This window comes from Silene latifolia, chromosome 1 (genome assembly GCF_048544455.1).
Source record: "Silene latifolia isolate original U9 population chromosome 1, ASM4854445v1, whole genome shotgun sequence".
Taxonomy (NCBI): domain Eukaryota; kingdom Viridiplantae; phylum Streptophyta; class Magnoliopsida; order Caryophyllales; family Caryophyllaceae; genus Silene; species Silene latifolia.
Genome location: NC_133526.1, coordinates 133,227,290 through 133,245,216, shown reverse-complemented (window position 1 = coordinate 133,245,216; position 17,927 = coordinate 133,227,290).

Sequence of the window (17,927 nt, the reverse complement as noted above, 5' to 3'; positions counted from 1 at the left end):
GGCCTAATTTCAACTTCCGCATTTCACATATCAAAACTTTGAGATGTGTTTTGTCCCTCATTTTCTAGTGTCTTTTGCTTTCGCCAATCACTTATTAGGAAACCGGTTAACATCTAGACACTAGCTCCTGGGGTGATAGTTATTTTGTCTTTGGGCGGTTGAATTCACAACCGTGTGTGGGCCCACATCAATCGATCCCTCACCAAAGCACATTGAAGTGGTATGCCTCCATCAAATTTCTCGGCAATTCAACAATTCAAAATATTTGAGGTTTCCCTGGCGATTAAAAACGATTCCACATCACAAAACTTTTGAAATGAGCACTTCAAACTTATTAATGAAAAGTATTTTTGGGTTTCCAAACCACCAAGTTAATCAAAGTCCTCTATATAAGTTGATCAAGTCCATATCACATCATAAGGTTGGGTAGATGACACACATGCAAGCACTTGACTAGGATTTAGACCATGGGACAAAAGATACTAGTATGACACATCCTAGGGCGTCTTGAGGGTATTCTAGCAAACAAAGTCTCAAGGAGAAAAGTTATCTACAAGGGCCTTATATACACTTGTCAAGCTTCCGAAATAGGCACTTTCACAAAAATTTTCTACCGTGCAACTATATGACGTAATGTAACTAACATATTTACAACTCTAATGCATATACTTCTATCAACTAATATGTCATATAAACTAAATGAAAACTCTTAACAACACATAGGTTCATGCAGCATCGATCAAAATGTAGCCACATTATCATTAACATATAATAAGGGAGAAGGAGATTTGGAAAGATCATACCATGCGGTCTTCTATATCCCTTATGCTTCGAATGTGAGGTAGTCGTCCCCATGTGATAAGAGTGACAAACAAACAAATATATACAATTCTATGCTACAAAGAAAGAACATGTTTTATGAATTTTGAATTTTTTCAATTTTTACTGTTTTTGAAATAGGTTAGATGTTAGAATTCCCCATCCCCACACTAGTGTGGACATTGTCCTCAATGGACAAAATGATAGGAAATTATGTAAGTGCAAATGCATGAAGCTTATGTGAAATGAATGAATTCTATACTAAATGCATACTACATGATAAATATTACAAATGATGCAAACTAAGATTCTCTAAATGATGCATGCTTTCGATTAGGTTGGATAGCTAATTTGAATTAACTCGGGATGTTTGTGTCAAACTTCCCCAAACCGGTTAAAGCTATGCAAATTGTCATTTTGGATTTTCCTTGTGGGAGAAAGATTTGTCTTCACCTTGATGTTGCTAAGGTGGTAAAAGTCCTTGATATTGCCCAATTACTTATTCTATAAACTTAGGCCTTTAGTATCGGTCTCCTCTTTGTTGTTTGGTCGTTAGATGCGATAAAATTAACTCCGTTTTGCTCCATACACGCAAGGTTAGCACTCCTTTTCTACCAAAGGCACAAAACCACATGGAATGTGCAAAATAGGAAGTTAAAGATAAGAAACGACCCTAATGCATGCTAGAAAGCATAGGAACGAGGCTAGTTAAGGGACTAATTGTCCATAAATACGAGTCACATCAAATATCCCCAAACCGAACCTTTGCTCGTCTCGAGTAAAGAGGTGACTAAAACTATGACCGTTACTTATAACATAGCCGATGTGAGACAATTAGCGGGTCTCACTCCGCCCCTTCAAATCAGAACAAGTTATCAATGAGGTAAGATGTCTTCTTGTAAGGCAAGGTGGGGCTTGACAAAATGGGGATGCATCCAAACATTAAGCACATAAAAACATGTCAAAGGATGCATCTACAAAAGTATAACCACTTTCCTCATTTAAGTGGTGGAAATCATCTATAAGGGAGAAAATTTAAGGGTACATATTCCATCGTAGATAATGTTTCTCCAAGTTACTAAGTCCAAGAGGATACAAACAAGTCAGCTCCAAGTTGTGTTCAACTAGGCTACTTTCGTCCACAATTGCTAAATTCTTTCGTCAAGGGCGATCAGATGGGGTGAAAGGATGATCCTTATGATGTTAGTGGCATTTGACATGACAAATCTCGGATTCTCTACGAGTGTAAAGGCCAGGGATTGTCCCAAGCTCAACAAGGTGGCATAACAAAAATGATTTTTGGGAATGAAGTGCTCAAATCAATTAAAACAAAGGTAGTGGATTTGACTGGCATTCAAAATTTGGCCTCATTTCAACTTCCGCATTTCACATTTCAAAGCTTTGAGATGGGGTTTGTCCCTATTTCCTAGTGTCCTTTGCTTTCTTCAATCGCTTATTAGGCAACCGGTTAACCTCTATACAATAGCTCTTGGGGTGATAATCACTTTGTCTTTGGGCAACCGAATTTACAACCGTGTGGGGGCCCAATTCAATGGATCCCGCACCAAAGCTCACTCAAGTGGTACCCCTCCATCAATTTCTCGGCATTTCAACAATTCAAAACATTTTGAGGTTTCCTTGGCAATTAAAAACGATTCCACATCACAACACTTTTGAAATGAGCACTTCAAACTTATTAGAGAAAAGTATTTTCGGGTTGCAAAACCACCAAGTCAATCAAGGTCCGCTAGATAGGTTGATCAAGTCCATATCACATCATCAGGTTGGATAAATGACACACATGCAAACCCTTGACTAGGCCTTAGACGATGGGACAAAAGATACTAGTATGACATATCCTAGGGTGTCTTGAAGGTATTCAAGCAAACAAAGTCTCAAGAAGAAAAATTATCTACAAGGGCCTTATATACACTTGTCAAGCTGCCAAAATAGGCATTTTCACAAAAAAATTCTACCATGTAACTACATGCTATGATGCAACTAACAGATATGTAAGTCTAATGCATATTGTTTTTTCAATTAGTATGCCATATAACCTAAATGCAAACTCTTAACAGCACATAGGTTTGTACCACATCAACAAAAAGTAGACACACTGTCATTAAAATATAAGGAGGAAGGAGATTTGGAAAGATCATATCATGTGGCCTTCTATTTCCCTCATCCTTAAAATGTGGCGTAGTTGTCCTAATGTGATAAGAGTGACATACAAACAAATATATACAAATCTATGCTACTAAGGAAAAAATATGTTTTTGGAATTTTTTCAATTTTTCAATTTTTTTCATTTTTGAAATAGGTTAGATGTTAGAATTACCATCCCCACACTAGTGTGGAAATTGTCCTCAATGGACAAAACGATAGGAAAATATGCAAGTGCAAATGCATGAATCTTATATGGAATGCATGAATGCTATACTAAATGCATACTACATGAAATATATTACAAATAATGCAAGCTAAACTACTCTAAATGATGCATGCTTTTCATTGGTCGGAGAGCTAATTTAAATTAACTCAAGATGCTTGTGATCAAACTTCCCCAAACCGGTTAAGGTTATGGAGGGAGTTTGGCCACAAGGCCATGCATGCTATGCAAATTGTCGTTTTGGATTTTCCTAATAAGAGTAAAATTTGTCATCAACTTGATGTTGCTAAGGTGGAAAAGATCCTTTGGTGTTACTAGGACACTCACTAGGCAAAAGCCAAAAAAATAAGAATTAATCTAAACTATATTATTATGCAAGTTAACTTTTGACATGGGAATAAGAGAGGAAGAAAGAGCTTACAAAAGCCATGGTGGGTGCCTCTTTGCCCTCGTCCACCAAGGGAATGCCAAAGAACTCTTTCATTTATCATCATTATCCCTTCAAAACTCATCACTCCAATTGACTCTTGACTCATCACTCTCATAGAAATCCATGAACTTATCACCCTCATCTATTCACTTCTACGGTATTACCGTCATTTGAGGCTTCCGCCTTTCCGTTACCATTGCTACTGATGAGGCTGTCGCAACCTATCAAAAATAAACCTAACCGGCCTAAACTTATGCAGTAGAGGTAAGCAGGGTATCGTATCCACAGAGAGGCGGTCACTATCTACTTGTTATCTAGTCTGTCTACGGTCACAAATTGGGGGATTTTGGTTGATTCGATTTAACTAAACTAATGAACTAAATTAAAAGCAATAAAAGAAATGACAATTAACACTGGCAAGTATTAAAAAAAGCGTAAAAAAATAGAGAGAAAGATTCCATGATGTTGGTTCACCATGATATTACGCAATTCAGCTAAAGGTAAGGTAGACGGTCTATAGTGAGAAGGGTAGTGGAAAGGTCCTTCCGGTTCGCTATCCGTCCTAAATTCTTCCTAAATAGATTCCACTCTGATTAGGGTAGTCTATTGCTCATAACAGGTCTAATCATTCCAATCTTCCGATCGAGGTCTGAATTTAACCAGGTTAATTAAAATAGTTGTGTGAACGCAACCAAATAATTACTGTTATATTGCTATAAAACAATTCTCACATTTAAACCTCCTACAACTAATTATAGCGTCATTGTTTTACTATCATGGCTCCCCTAATCCGAGCAATTAAGATTTAGCTACTCATAGCGGTGATAAAACTAATAACGATAAATAGAATTATATTCAACATGGTTTAAAGATAAATTAATAGAAATTGCATAAACTATATATTAATTCTAATAATCTAACAGCAATTAAAAGACAAGAGAATTAAGTGTTGCAAAAAGGAATTAATACTATGAAATAAATAGAATAGGAAGAGAGTATGGAATTACACAAATTAAGGTCCGGGGAACAGAAAGGCGAGCGTCGAACAAGAGTAGTGAATAATGAATGTGTAATCTTGAATCCTGAATACTGAATAATAATCTGAATACCTAAACCTAATAAGGTCTCTCCATTTTATAAGAGAGATATTTATTAACCTAAAATAAGATAACTAAAATAATAAGTAATTAAGTTTACGCAATAAAATCTTGCGTCAGATCACAGAGTGCTCGATCGAGCACATTGAAACTCCTCGATCGATCAACTCCAACAAAAATCCTCTCGATCGAGCATAGAATCTACTCGATCGAGGAACGCCATAAATCCACTTCTCGATCGAACATAGCAGGAGTTCGATCGAGGAATCTTCACCATAAAAAAGGGCTCGATCGAGCAATTAAGCCAGCAAAGCTCTCGATTGAGTTAACTAACACTGAGTCAGCTCATAGGACATTGACTTGCTTCAAAGACAACTTCACGCGTCCTAAGGCAGAGGTATTCTTGCTCCAATTCCATCCATCTCCTAAATGCAAGCTATAGGGACAGTTCCAAGCTCAATTTTGCTCCTACCGGGTCCATTCTTGCAATTAAAGCCAAACAAACCAAAGTAGACTATTCGAGACATTTCTAGCCTAAAACTAAGGGAATCGGATAGAAATGCGTGCAAAATAAGCACAAAGAGTCTATATAAATAGCACGCATCAACTACTAGCTCTTTCATTCCCATGGGTCGAAGTAGGGAAGAGTATGTCAGTTTGAGTTCATGAAGGAAGCGCTCCTTCCTCATTGATTCGCCCTTAGCGGGCTAGTTTATAGATAGAAAGTGGGGTATAGAGCAAAGTAAGTATCCACCCGATCATCATATTGTTGCTTATGTAATGCTTGAAGTAAACCCGTAGCAAAACCATCTTTTGGTAGAATCAATGGGCTGGGGTGGTCGTAGGGTTGTTAAGGAAAGGAGTAGGGAGCAATAGTGATTTGTTCCCTCTCATCTTGTTGTTGCTCATGTGCTTGTTGTTGAGTAGGAGGGGTAGGTTGATCTTCTTGTGTTGAACTTCCGGGCACTAAGCATGATGGTACTCGGGAAAGGGGCCCTCTTCTTGGTAAGATTATTGTTAACCCTTCTCTTGGAAGGCTTAGGGGGTGCTCCCTTTCGTTAACCATTTGATTTTCAACTCATACCCTTCATAAGCTATCTAATGATGTTGTTGGAATAGAAGTTGTTCATTGAGTCAAGTATTGCCCGGAAGATTGACATATGAGTTGTCATTGTTGAAATTCGGATTAAACTTCTTGGAAGTTTTTGTTATCAAGTCTCCATTTACAATGTGCCGCATCCCATTATCACATCCATTTCTAAAGCGTGCCCACTGTTCAAGCAACACCAAAAGGGCATTGAAATTGTACCCGCACTTCCCTTGTATTTGTAAATATGATTCCATGAAGGTAAGATCGAGCTCGTTGACTATAGTCGGGTCGCGTCGGGCTACTAGGGTGCTCGTGATGAAATGGTAATGTGAATCTTATAATGGGGTTTTATATGTAAGAAGCCGAACAATCCTTTATTCTTGTCAAGTCATATCCCGTTAGGGCTCTCCAAAGGGGTTCCACACTATAGTTCCTAGGCTTGTATGGCCGAGAGGTTGACACATCTAGACCCAAGACATCCACAAATTCAACCAATGTCATCATCCTTGTGATATTTTTCAACTGAAATTCAATGCAAATGGTGTTGTTAAGAGTAGAAATATTTAGGAAACTTAGAAATTCGAGCACAAGTGATTGATCAGCTAGTTCATGCATGTGAAACATAGTTGTGAGTCCAAACAAATCAAACAAATGCCTCGATTTAATGATAAATTCCAAATTTGTTTAAGGTATCATGACAAACAAACTTTGTAGAAAGGATGTTCTTACCCATTAGCCGATGGAAGACGATCCTTTGTGCATCATTGAAAAATTCTATGTGGGGGAAACGATCGTATCTTGAAAGATCAATGATTTCTTCATTTTCGTTCTCTTTGCATTAAGGTGTGAACAAGAAGAACTCCCAATTATCCTTGTTGATCTTCTTTTCTCCTTTGTCATGATCTTCCCTTTTGCCTTCTTTGAATTTGAGTCAAGAACTTTGTTGTTGAGAGTGAAATCAAATCCCCTTAAATAGGATCTCTTTCCTTTTTGGAAATTTCTCAAACCCTAGATTTGGGTGAGCTAATGTTTAAGGTGGTTGATTTGTTTCTTTGGAGATGAGGTTCGGTGGTGTTGAGTATTTGTGAGGGAAATTCGGTTACTAGAAGAGAGAGAAGTTGAAGTGTCTTAATAAGTGTGGTGGAAATGAGGAAAAGAAAATAAGATTGGTAATCACTAGAAGAGGAGCACGGGAGGGAGACACTATGGACATGGGCCACCAGCGCCGCGCGCATCCGCACGTTGGTTTCGCGGCGGAGGCACTTCTCCCACGGAACCTTGGTTTGCTAAAGCACGTCATGGGCCGTTATCGATTAGTGAGGCATTGAAACCGGTGGAAGGATGAATAAGCCTACATTTGTTGAGTCGCCACCAATTTATTATGGAAAAATTGGAAACCATTCGAATACCTCATGTCATGTCAAGGCACAAAGTAATGACATGAACACTAAGAACTCGTTACCCTTAGCATTCCATGTCTAGAATGACTCTTGTGATGCCAATGGACACGAATGTCCAGAGATAACTTGAGTAAGGGGTGAGGGTACGTATTAGGAAGCTCTTTAATTCAAACACGTAATCCCGCCCGCCTTGATAGCGGCCTCTACTAATGATTAGGGAAATTGTTCATATTTGATATGTCGTCGATGTAATGCATGCAATGCAACAAACATAGATTAATCCTAGCATGTGAAATTAGGCTATGTTGGTTAACACGTGTTTTGGCAAACAAATTGGTCGAAGTAGATGTTAGATTCAATACATGTGAATGCCAAGTAAATAAATCATAGATAAAAATAATTATGATAAACGAACTACAATAATTAAAATTACAAGAATTACAAGGTTTATTTGATCTACGTCAAAAGCACGCTCAAATAAGGGATTAAGAAGAAAATAAAAGGGAAACAAAATTAGAATTAAAACAGGTAATTACGGCAGATTAGAGGTGATAATACGAATAATAGTCGATTTAAACCGTAATTAGAAACTACGTTAAAGCGAGAAAGAGTTCAGAGAAAGAAACCAACCCGGAACAGGCGCAGCATCTGCTGCGTCCTCTGGAAGAGGCGCAGCAGTCCCTGCGTCTGTTCTAGAGCTGGGCTCTGGTTGTGAAGTCAGAATCGCAACATTGTTATCGTTCATTGGTAATTTTAGGATCGATTATCAATTTTAGACTCGAATTGAAGTGCTTTAATTGATTATATGCATCTGGGCATGTCATAAACGAATTACAAACGAGAATTTACAACGGTTTACATAATTACGATGAACTCGTATCGGAAATACAAAAGAACAAACTTGAGGTTAGATTAACGAAACTGGACAAGTAAGAAAACTTATGTATCAAATTAGATTCCCAGAACTTCGACATGAATATGTCGAAACCCAGAAGAATCGATTTGAATTAAAACGACGAAAACCCGCAAGTATTGAATTACTCGGGATTAAGGACGAATTAAGCATTATAATTAAAAGGGATTGTTAAAAAATGATTTATGTACTGAAAATTAAAAAAGGAACGAAAGAAAAAGAGAATTATGAAAAATGCAGGAAGTCGAGGAAGAAGAAGAAGAGCAGGAGCAGGAAGCAGCCTCTGGAAGAGGCGCAGCAAGTGCTGCGATCCTTCCAAGAGGCGCAGCTGCAGCTGCATTTCTTCTCGACATCTGACCTCCGCTGTTTTGTAAAAACGGTTTTAAAAGATGGATTTTAAATTGGTTTTCGAACATGCTTTTGATATAGATTTACATTAATTGATACAAAATAAAAGTATGCAATAATAAAATGGGATTTACACCCTCAGACTTACATGTTAGCGTCGCGAGATTTAACTAAATTTGTTTTTTAGTGGTAACTCGACTCGATCTATGCAAATATGAAAGTGCCCTTGAAAAAGGAATTTAAAAGATTGATGAATTGATTGTGTAGTTGTCAAATTGGTCGGTCATGCAAACGTGATTGGTACCCAGAAGGATCTGGGCTTACGTGGTCGATTGATCAAGCACGTAGGCGTCGAAAGGCAATAGCGTGGTGTTATAATGCAAAGGGAGAAGATAAGGGCGCACACTCGCGTGAAAAATATGTGAGACGAAGGCCTCTATTTATACTAATCACACGGAGGAATTATGGAAATGGTAGAATTTGGAAAGGAATAGGAAAGAAAGATCCGGAAACAACCGACTTATTAGGGTGAAACACGGAAACTTGGAGGAAAAGAAAGCCTTGAGAAAAGGCGCAGCAGTTGTTGCGACCCTTAGAAGAGCCGCAACACTTACTGCGTCCTTTATCGGGTAGTATTCTTCTGCGCAAGAAAACGCGTTTGCCAGCCTGTCGTATTTTAGGCATAGCTTTCTCTACAAGACTCGGACTAAGGTGATTTCGGTGGCTTTGGAAAGCAAAGAGAATGATCTAGAACTTTTTGTGAAATAGGCCAGACCCAAAAAAGTCGTTATTGTCTCGTAAAACGGGCCTAAATGTCGGGTTGTCATTTTAGTTAATTGAAATCCACATTTTGTAATGTTAACTTTAAGTTTATCCCAAATAAGTGACATGGGACTCAAAATGAGATATACTCACAATATTTTATGACATCCTAACCTCAGGTAGACAAGCACAATGCTTTTTGACTCGGGATTTGAAGGTTTTAGGAAATAAAGACGGTTTTTTGACCCGAACTCCAAATGTACTCTAATTACTGCCAAAACGACCGTAATTACAACCAAGCGGTAGACACAAGTGTACGAGTTACCTTTTATTAACCGATTTACAAAACGTCATAAAATAGCGATATATGCTAAACATGCGGCCCAATCATCACTGGGTGTTTGGCGGGAGGTGCAGAAACGAGGTGTCTACAGACGCGCGGACTGGTGAGGGAGCCGTGCGTTTCTTGCTACAGGAATTTTTGTATAAACAGATAGGGACGTGCGTCCCCAAGCTGGGTCGTCCGTCATGAATATTGGAACGCCCGGTTCGAATCCACGACGGTCTTCTTTTGTTGCAGGAAATTTTTTTTCTTTAGAAGTGTAGATACCTCATTTCTGCACCTCCCGCAAGCCACCCGGTGATGATTGGTCCACATGTTTGGTACGCGGAACGATTTATGACAGTTCGTAAGTTTATCGTCAAGTGATAGCTTAAACACTTATGTCTACCTCATAGTTGTCATCTACGCGCCGATACGGTCGTTTTGGCAATAATTATAGTACATTTGGAGTCCGGGTCAAAACCGTCTTCATTTTCTAATAACCGTTTTAAAATGCCGAGTCGAAATGTTCTGGAATGTTCCGGATACTTCTATTCCATATTTTCAATCTTTTAATCTCTTTGGCAAATTATATCCCGGAAATATTATATAAAATATTAAGGAAATTAAGATCAAACCGCAGTTCCATAATAGAAACGCGGAAATCTTTCTTCCGCAGAAGGAAACCACTTGGGAAAGGACGGAGCAGATGCTGCGCCTCTTCCAAGAGACGCAGTAGCTGCTACGCCTCTTCTCCAATTTCCTTTCTGCGTATTTTCAAATCTTTTCGAGATTCACTTCCAAAGTTTCTCCGAAACCCTGATGCTTCCGTGTGATTAGTATAAATAAAGACCTTCGGTCCTCATATTTCTCACGCGAGTGTCCGCCCTTCTCTTCTCCCTTTGCATTCTAAGACCACGCTATTACTTTTTGGCATCTACATGCTTGAACTTTCGACTACGTAAGCTCGGATCTTTCTGAGTACCAGCCTCGTTTTGCTTGACCGACCAATTTGACCAACTCCACATCAATCAACTTTAATCAATCTTATTTGTTTTCCTCTTAGAGGGCACTTTCGTCGTACATTCGAGTCTAGCAATCACTAAACGTTAACTTCGTCAATCTCGTTCCGTCAAACATGTAAGTCTGAGGGTGTAAATCCCTATTTTATTATTGTTCTTTATTATTGTAATCATCATTGTAAGATTTATGTCGAAAACACACTTAAAACCGATTTATAAAACCTTAATTTAAACCCTTTTTACGGATTATCAGGACACAAACGCCGAGAAAGGACGCAGCAACTGCTGCGCCTCTTCGAAGGGACGCAGCACCTGCTGCGCCTCTTCTTGAGGCTGCCGCAGTTCCTGCTTCCTTTCTTCTTCCTTCGTCTATTGTTTGTCTTATTGTTTTTGCTTTGTTATCAATTGTTCGCGTTTCTTTTAACATAATAATGTGAATATGATAATTTTAACATGTAAGTTATTAATATTTAATTCATCTTTCGAAATCCCGACTTAAATCCCTTCTAATTCATATTTGCGGGTTTTCGTCATTAAATCAATTCGGGTTTTTAGAGGTTCGATTTATCCATATTGAGTCTCTGGAATCCATCATTGATATATTTTCATCTTTTGTTTATCGTCACTATCATTAGTTCGTCATTAATAACCTATTTAATAATTAATTCGATTAGTTTGTTTAATTTATGTTGTTAATTCTCATAATTAATCTTTTAATCTTGTAAATAATTCGTTCTAATTAGTTTTGTTCATGTTTTATGGTTTTTATGACTCAATCGCATGTAAATAATATGTTAAAGCACTTCCATCCGAGTCAAATATCATTAATCAAGCATTAAATCACCAACGAACATTAACGAGATGCAATTCCGGCTTCACAGCCAGAACTGAACTCAGGAACAGACGCAGCAACTGTTGCGCCTCTTCCAAAGGCCGCAGCTCTGCTGCGCCTGTTCCGGGTTGAATTCTGTCTCTGACCTTCCGTTGTTGCTTTGACCTAGTTATTAGCTTACGTATTAATTAACTATTAATCGTTTTATCACCCGTAATCTGTTCGTTAATTTATTTATTATTTCTTTTCTAAAACCATCCGTTTTGAATGTATTTTCGATGTAAATCAATAAACCCAATGTAATTATTGTAGTTTTCTTTATTGTATTTTTATTGTATTTCTTTTATCGTATTGCTTGTATGCTCTCACATGTAATCAACATTAAATTTCTACCTCGACATTAAAGCATGTTAAATTACGTGTCTACCGACTTAGCATTAATTCATATGCTAGGATTAATCTAATGGATGTTGCATTGCATGCATATAATCGACAACATATCACGTATAGACGATTTTCCCTAATCATTAGTAGAGGCCGCTATCGAGGCGGGCGGGATTAGGTGTTCCATCAAAAGAACTTCCTAATACGTACCCTCACCCCTTACTCCAGATCTCTGTGGACATCCGTGTTCATTGGCATCCACGAGAGTCATTCTAGACATAGAATGCTAAGGTTAACGAGTTGGTGTTCATGTCACTACTTTGTGTCTTGACATGGCACGAGGTATTCGAACGGTTTCCAATTTTCCACAATAAATTGGTGGCGACTCTACAAATGCAAAGCTTGCTCGCTTTTCCTCCCGAGCGACCCCTGTAGGCCCGCGTCTATAGTTTGGCGCCTCCGCTGGGGATTAATACACTTACGTGTAGCTAGGGTGAAATTTGAACAAGGTTAGGGAATAGTTTATACAAGACAGTTGTTGGTTTTCATAACTCGGTCTTCCTAGATCGTTTATTCGGCCTTCCTAGGCCCAACCCAACCCATTCGACCAATCGTCCCGTCTAAACGGTCCTAATTCTTATTTGGGCCTAAGTATGGATAGCGATTAACATCAACCATACCATGGTACTTACTCTTATTTGTATCAAGGACTTTCACTACTTGGGGAAATGGATTAGGAATCAGCCTTACTTCTCTTTGGTACGAGCCTCTCCACAAACCTCAGGTTTGATTGTTCGGTATGGCAACCCACCCTTTTAAACCAAACCCCTTTTAAATGCACTCAGCATCCCGTTATAATGCCCGTATAAATGCTTGTACTATATGTGATCACCATTTTCTAAACGAAACCATGACGAATTCTGTAAAATCAAAATCTCTTTTAAAATACAAATTTTCGAAAAAATAGGCCAATATTAGCGTAAAACTAGTCGAAACTCTGTCCAATTGTCGAGTCAAAATTCAGGCCTCAAAGCCCATTTCAAAACCTCACTTCGAGTCCACTCCTACAACTACACTATAGTTGACTAGGACCGACATTTCCAAACCTTATCATTTTCTCAAACCTCACTTGACACAAGTGGCACACTCCAACTTCACAAGTCAAACCTTTTCTTTGAGTAAGTGTGCTAGAATGGTCAATCGTGTTTTAATTCGTCATCGATCTCTTATCCAGTTTTCAAGATGCCTGGAACTAGTCACGCAAGTGTCAATGGACAACTGCCGAATGGTAATGATCTAATCCTAGCCGCGCTCGCTCGTCTCCGAACTAGCCAAGACCAAGTGAATAATCGCCTCAACACGATCGAGGGCCGAATTGTCGTTATAGAAACTAGGTTGCCTCCTGCAGAAAATGAAATACTTCATGATTTTGTGAATGACTTCGCGCATGAAAATCCACCACCTTTTGTGGGAGCACAAGAGGTCAACCCTCCCATAAATCCGACTGCAGCTGAGAAGCGACTCCAATACTTGGAGGAACAACTGATGTTTCTCAAAGGGGATGATATCTATAGGGAAAATAATCGCAACTATGATGCCGTGAGCTCCAAATTGCCAACCAACTTCAACATGACGAATATCTCGAAATTCAAGGGACATGAAAACCCTTTGAACCATATCCGTGCTTTGAAGGATTACATGTCTATCAAAGGCATTAAACCCGAGATGTTCCTAAGGATCTTTCCTTCATCTCTCGACACCATTCCTAAACAATGGTTTTATTCTCTAGAGGATAAGAAGATTGCCACTTGGATGATGCCGCGATCGAATGTGCTAAGCAATATGCGGATAATGCCGAGATCCAACTCAATATGCGCACCTTAGAGGTTCTTACCCAAAACGATAAAGAAGGCTACACTGACTTCCTAAGTAGGTGGAGGAAGACTAGTACCCAAGTTGTCGAACGTCCAGATGAAGCTACCTTCGTTGAAAAATTTGTGGACAATTTAAAGCCCATTTATGAAAATCATTTGAGATACCAAAACATTAAGACCTTCAAGGACTTAACCGTACTAGGAACAAGGATCGAAGATGACATCCGTAAAGGGCTCTTGTCCAAAACGGTAGGTCGTGGATATCAAGGTTTAACAAGTCGTTCTTACGGCTCTACTAGCAATACTGATGAGGTTAACCTTCTCGAACCATCAAAGAAGAGTATCCCACAAAGAAAGTTCACAAATATTGGGGATACCTACTCCAATGCTTCGAAGAGATTGATGAAACAGGGTAAGCTTCAACCCATAGGCCCTACACCTGAACCAGAAAAGAAATCCAAATCCTGGGACGGGAATTCGTACTGCGAATATCATAGAGGTAAGGGACACGATACCGAAAAATGTTACAAGCTAAAACATGTGCTTCAAGACATGATTGAAGACGGTCGCCTACCAATACCTCCTGGAGGTAAACCTAACAATACTCAGAATCCCCTTGGAGTTTTGATGATTACAAGTGAAGAATCTACCTTAGATTGTTCACACCTCATTTCTCCAGTCGAAGATGAGATCTATGCAATAGAAGAAGAAGGGAACTACTCTACTATTTACCCTACCATCACCGACTTTATAGCATGGGCAAAGAGTGTGAATAGGTTAGTCTCGGAATTATAAAGCGTAGTGGCAACCTTACGTGATCCAAGTGCAACACACGAAGAACGTGCGCCACTAAATCTCTCTCGAAATGCTACAATGCAAGAAGTAATAGCCGTGGTTGATGAACTAATCGACCAAATCATCCAATTGGAGGCCAAAATCATGAGATTGAGAGACTTGCTACTGTCTATGGAGTATGGGCTGACGATGATGAGGATGAATACCTCACTGAACACTACCTAGTTAAAGTCAGTGAGGAAATAGTCCAAAATAGTGAGGATCAAGATGTGGACCATCTTACTCGTTCAGGGCGTCCATACCAAAATATTTCTCAAAATGGGCCCATAGCCAATGGTCCAATCACCAACACCAACGTTGTCACGCCAAATGATAACGAAGATACCTCTACTGACCATTTGCTAAAGCAACTACAGAAGACAAAGTCTGATCTTTCAGTCTGGCAACTAGTTGCAAGCTCGTTCCCACATCGCCAAGCTTTACTGCAAGCCTTGGCCAAACTAAATGTGGCACATAACTCCACAGCGGACGGCGTGGTCAACTTGGTCTTCCAAGAGTCACCTAAGCTAAGTAACCCTGTTACTTTCTCCGATGAAGATTTACCACCTTTTGGCGCTAATCACAACTTGGCTCTTTACATCACTGTCATTTGCTTGCAGAAGAATGTGCCAATGACTTTGGTAGATGACGGCTCGGCAGTCAACGTCATACCATTAAAAACGGCATACAAATTAGGCATGAAAGAGTCGGATTGGACCCCTACCAACCAAGGTGTTCGCGCATATGATGGTACACGACGAAAAGTGGTAGGACTAGTTAACCTTACCATAGCCACGGGGCCGATTGAACGAAAGGTTAACTTTCAAATAGTGGACATTGAAGCATCCTTTAATATACTTCTGGGAAGACCATGGATTCGCACTTCCAAAGCAGTAACATCCACCCTCCACCAGAAAATCAAGATCCCACTAGATGGTGAAGTGGTGACGATCACTTCGTCACCCATCAAAGCGGTAATAAAAAGAGATCAAGTAACCAAGTACTTGCGGATCCAGTACATCAACTTGGGGGCTTTCATAGAATAGGCGTCATAGAAAGCGAGTTGGCACCCTTGTACTTCAATCCTTACTCCAATTTAGTAGTCAACCACATACTCAAATCTCAGGGATACTTCCCGGGAATGCCTTTGAATCCTATTCGAAGAAACACCTTTGCACCTGTAGATACCCGTATCCGTCGATATTGGAATTTATAGAAAACCCGACAAACACCCGATGATGATAGGATGACATGTATTATTTAGTTGTCATTGTCATTATTTGGAACTCGTTTTACGATGTAGAATGGGCGTCGTCGATGAAGTATTTTATTAATTTAAATGATATTTAAGTTAATATTATTTTAATTCGAATTTATTTTCTTAAGTTATTTTATTGAAAATAAAACAGATATTTGATTTGAAAAATCATTCTTAAGTAACTTGATTTGAAAAATCAATTTAAATCGTTTTATAAATCGTATTTGAAGAACTCGATTTTTACGACGATTTTATACGCGATTTTGAGCTCGTTTTCTACTTGATTTGGGCTCTATTTTCGACGCACTTTTGGCCCAATCCCCTATCCTCCAACCCGTGTTCAAATCCCAGCCAAATCCCACCACAAAACTCTGGCTTAGCCCTCCCAAATCACGTCCCAAACAGCCCAACACCACCTTCGCTGCTCTGTTTTGCAGCCCCAAATCCGACACCAAAACTGCCCCGTATTCGACTCCAATGCGACCATATCTCACCTCCCACATAGCCCACATATCAAGCTATAATTACAAGCCCTTTACCATGCAACCCACATCCAAACTCCTTCACAAACCTCACGCAACAAGCAGCCCCCCTGTTTTCGTTCTCCAAACCCGAGCCCAATCAAACACTTCCAAACCCGCTCCAAACGGCTACCAAACCCGTGCCCATGACCACCCATCCACACCTGACTATCCTAAACATATTACCATGCCTTGCCCACCAAGAAAACACACCCTAAACCCTCGAAATAGCTGCTAGACAGCAGCTATGCGAAACAGACCCAAGCTGTTGTTCACCCATCGAAACCCTACTTTAACTACCTATAAATACATCCCCTCTGCCATACATTCAATCCTCCAAGTTTTCCCCACATCATACTACAAATAAAAACCATCAATCATCCAAAAAAACCCTAAACTAAAGCCGTGACAGCCGCTCGAAAACAGGGACACAAATCTTGTTTTCGAGTTTATGTCGTGGTCATTCGCCTTGACACTCATGCTTAAATCCTATCAAAACTTCTGTTTTCTTTACATATTCACAAAATTCAGTCTTTCTAGTTTCCAAAACATCTTTCGGATTGAAAAATCGTTGAGAAACGAAGTCGTGGTGAAAAATTGAAAATCGCTGCTCAAGTCTGCCTTTTGAACGTGTTGTTTCGTGATCTCAAAATTCAATTTCAATTGTCTTCGTCGACGACGGCCTCTCGAGATAAAATCTACGATCGATTACGACCCAAGATGGTGTCAATGATACATGTAGGTTGAGGGTGCATCAAATCCTCCTTCTTTCCCTTTTTATTTCGTTTTTCAATTATACTCTTAAATCGTCTAACATCGTTAACTATGAAACGTTAGTATAGTACGAGTATGAGCTAAAGTGCCATTCCGTATACCCGCGTTGACTTGAGTTGGGAAAGAAATCCGCCAAATTGGTCGGTCGTATCCCCTACTCATTTACATATCCTCGTATTTGGAATCGGACAGAATTAAATCGATCTAATTGACGTAGTATGTTATTTGTACCTTTGTTTTAACTTTGATCTTTTCATTCATAGTAATAGTAGGCCACGTTACACACAATTCTTTTGATTAATTTAACGCCTCACTTTAATTCATTAATTCATTAGCCATCGTAGGATTAAAATAACATTATTGTAAATGAAATTTGCAACCTTCTAATTTTTAATTGAATTCATCTTCCCTTTCACTAATTTTCTCGCTAGAATGGAAGTGCGTGCTTAACACCTTTCCATTTACACTCGTTAACAAATTAAAATTGCATTTAACCTAGTTCGTAATTATTTAATTCAATTTGTAATTAATTAACCTTTAATTTGTTTTATTTGTTTCTAATATTGTAAAAATTGTTTTTATTATTTTTTATGGTTCAAAATCTGTAAATTTAATTTATTGAATTTTTCCGTAATTTATTTTACTGATTTCGAGATTAAAACGTAATTAACTTTGTTTTTCTACAAAAACCGTGCACTGCACGGGTCTGACTGACTTCTGATCCGTGCACTGGTCTGCCAGTTTTGATTTCTTTTCTTCTTTTGTTTCTTTAATTGTTTGCTAGTCCTATTTTAATAAATATGGATTAGTGAATAATTTTAATGAGTTGGGTTCAATTTAATTAATAAGTTGTACCTA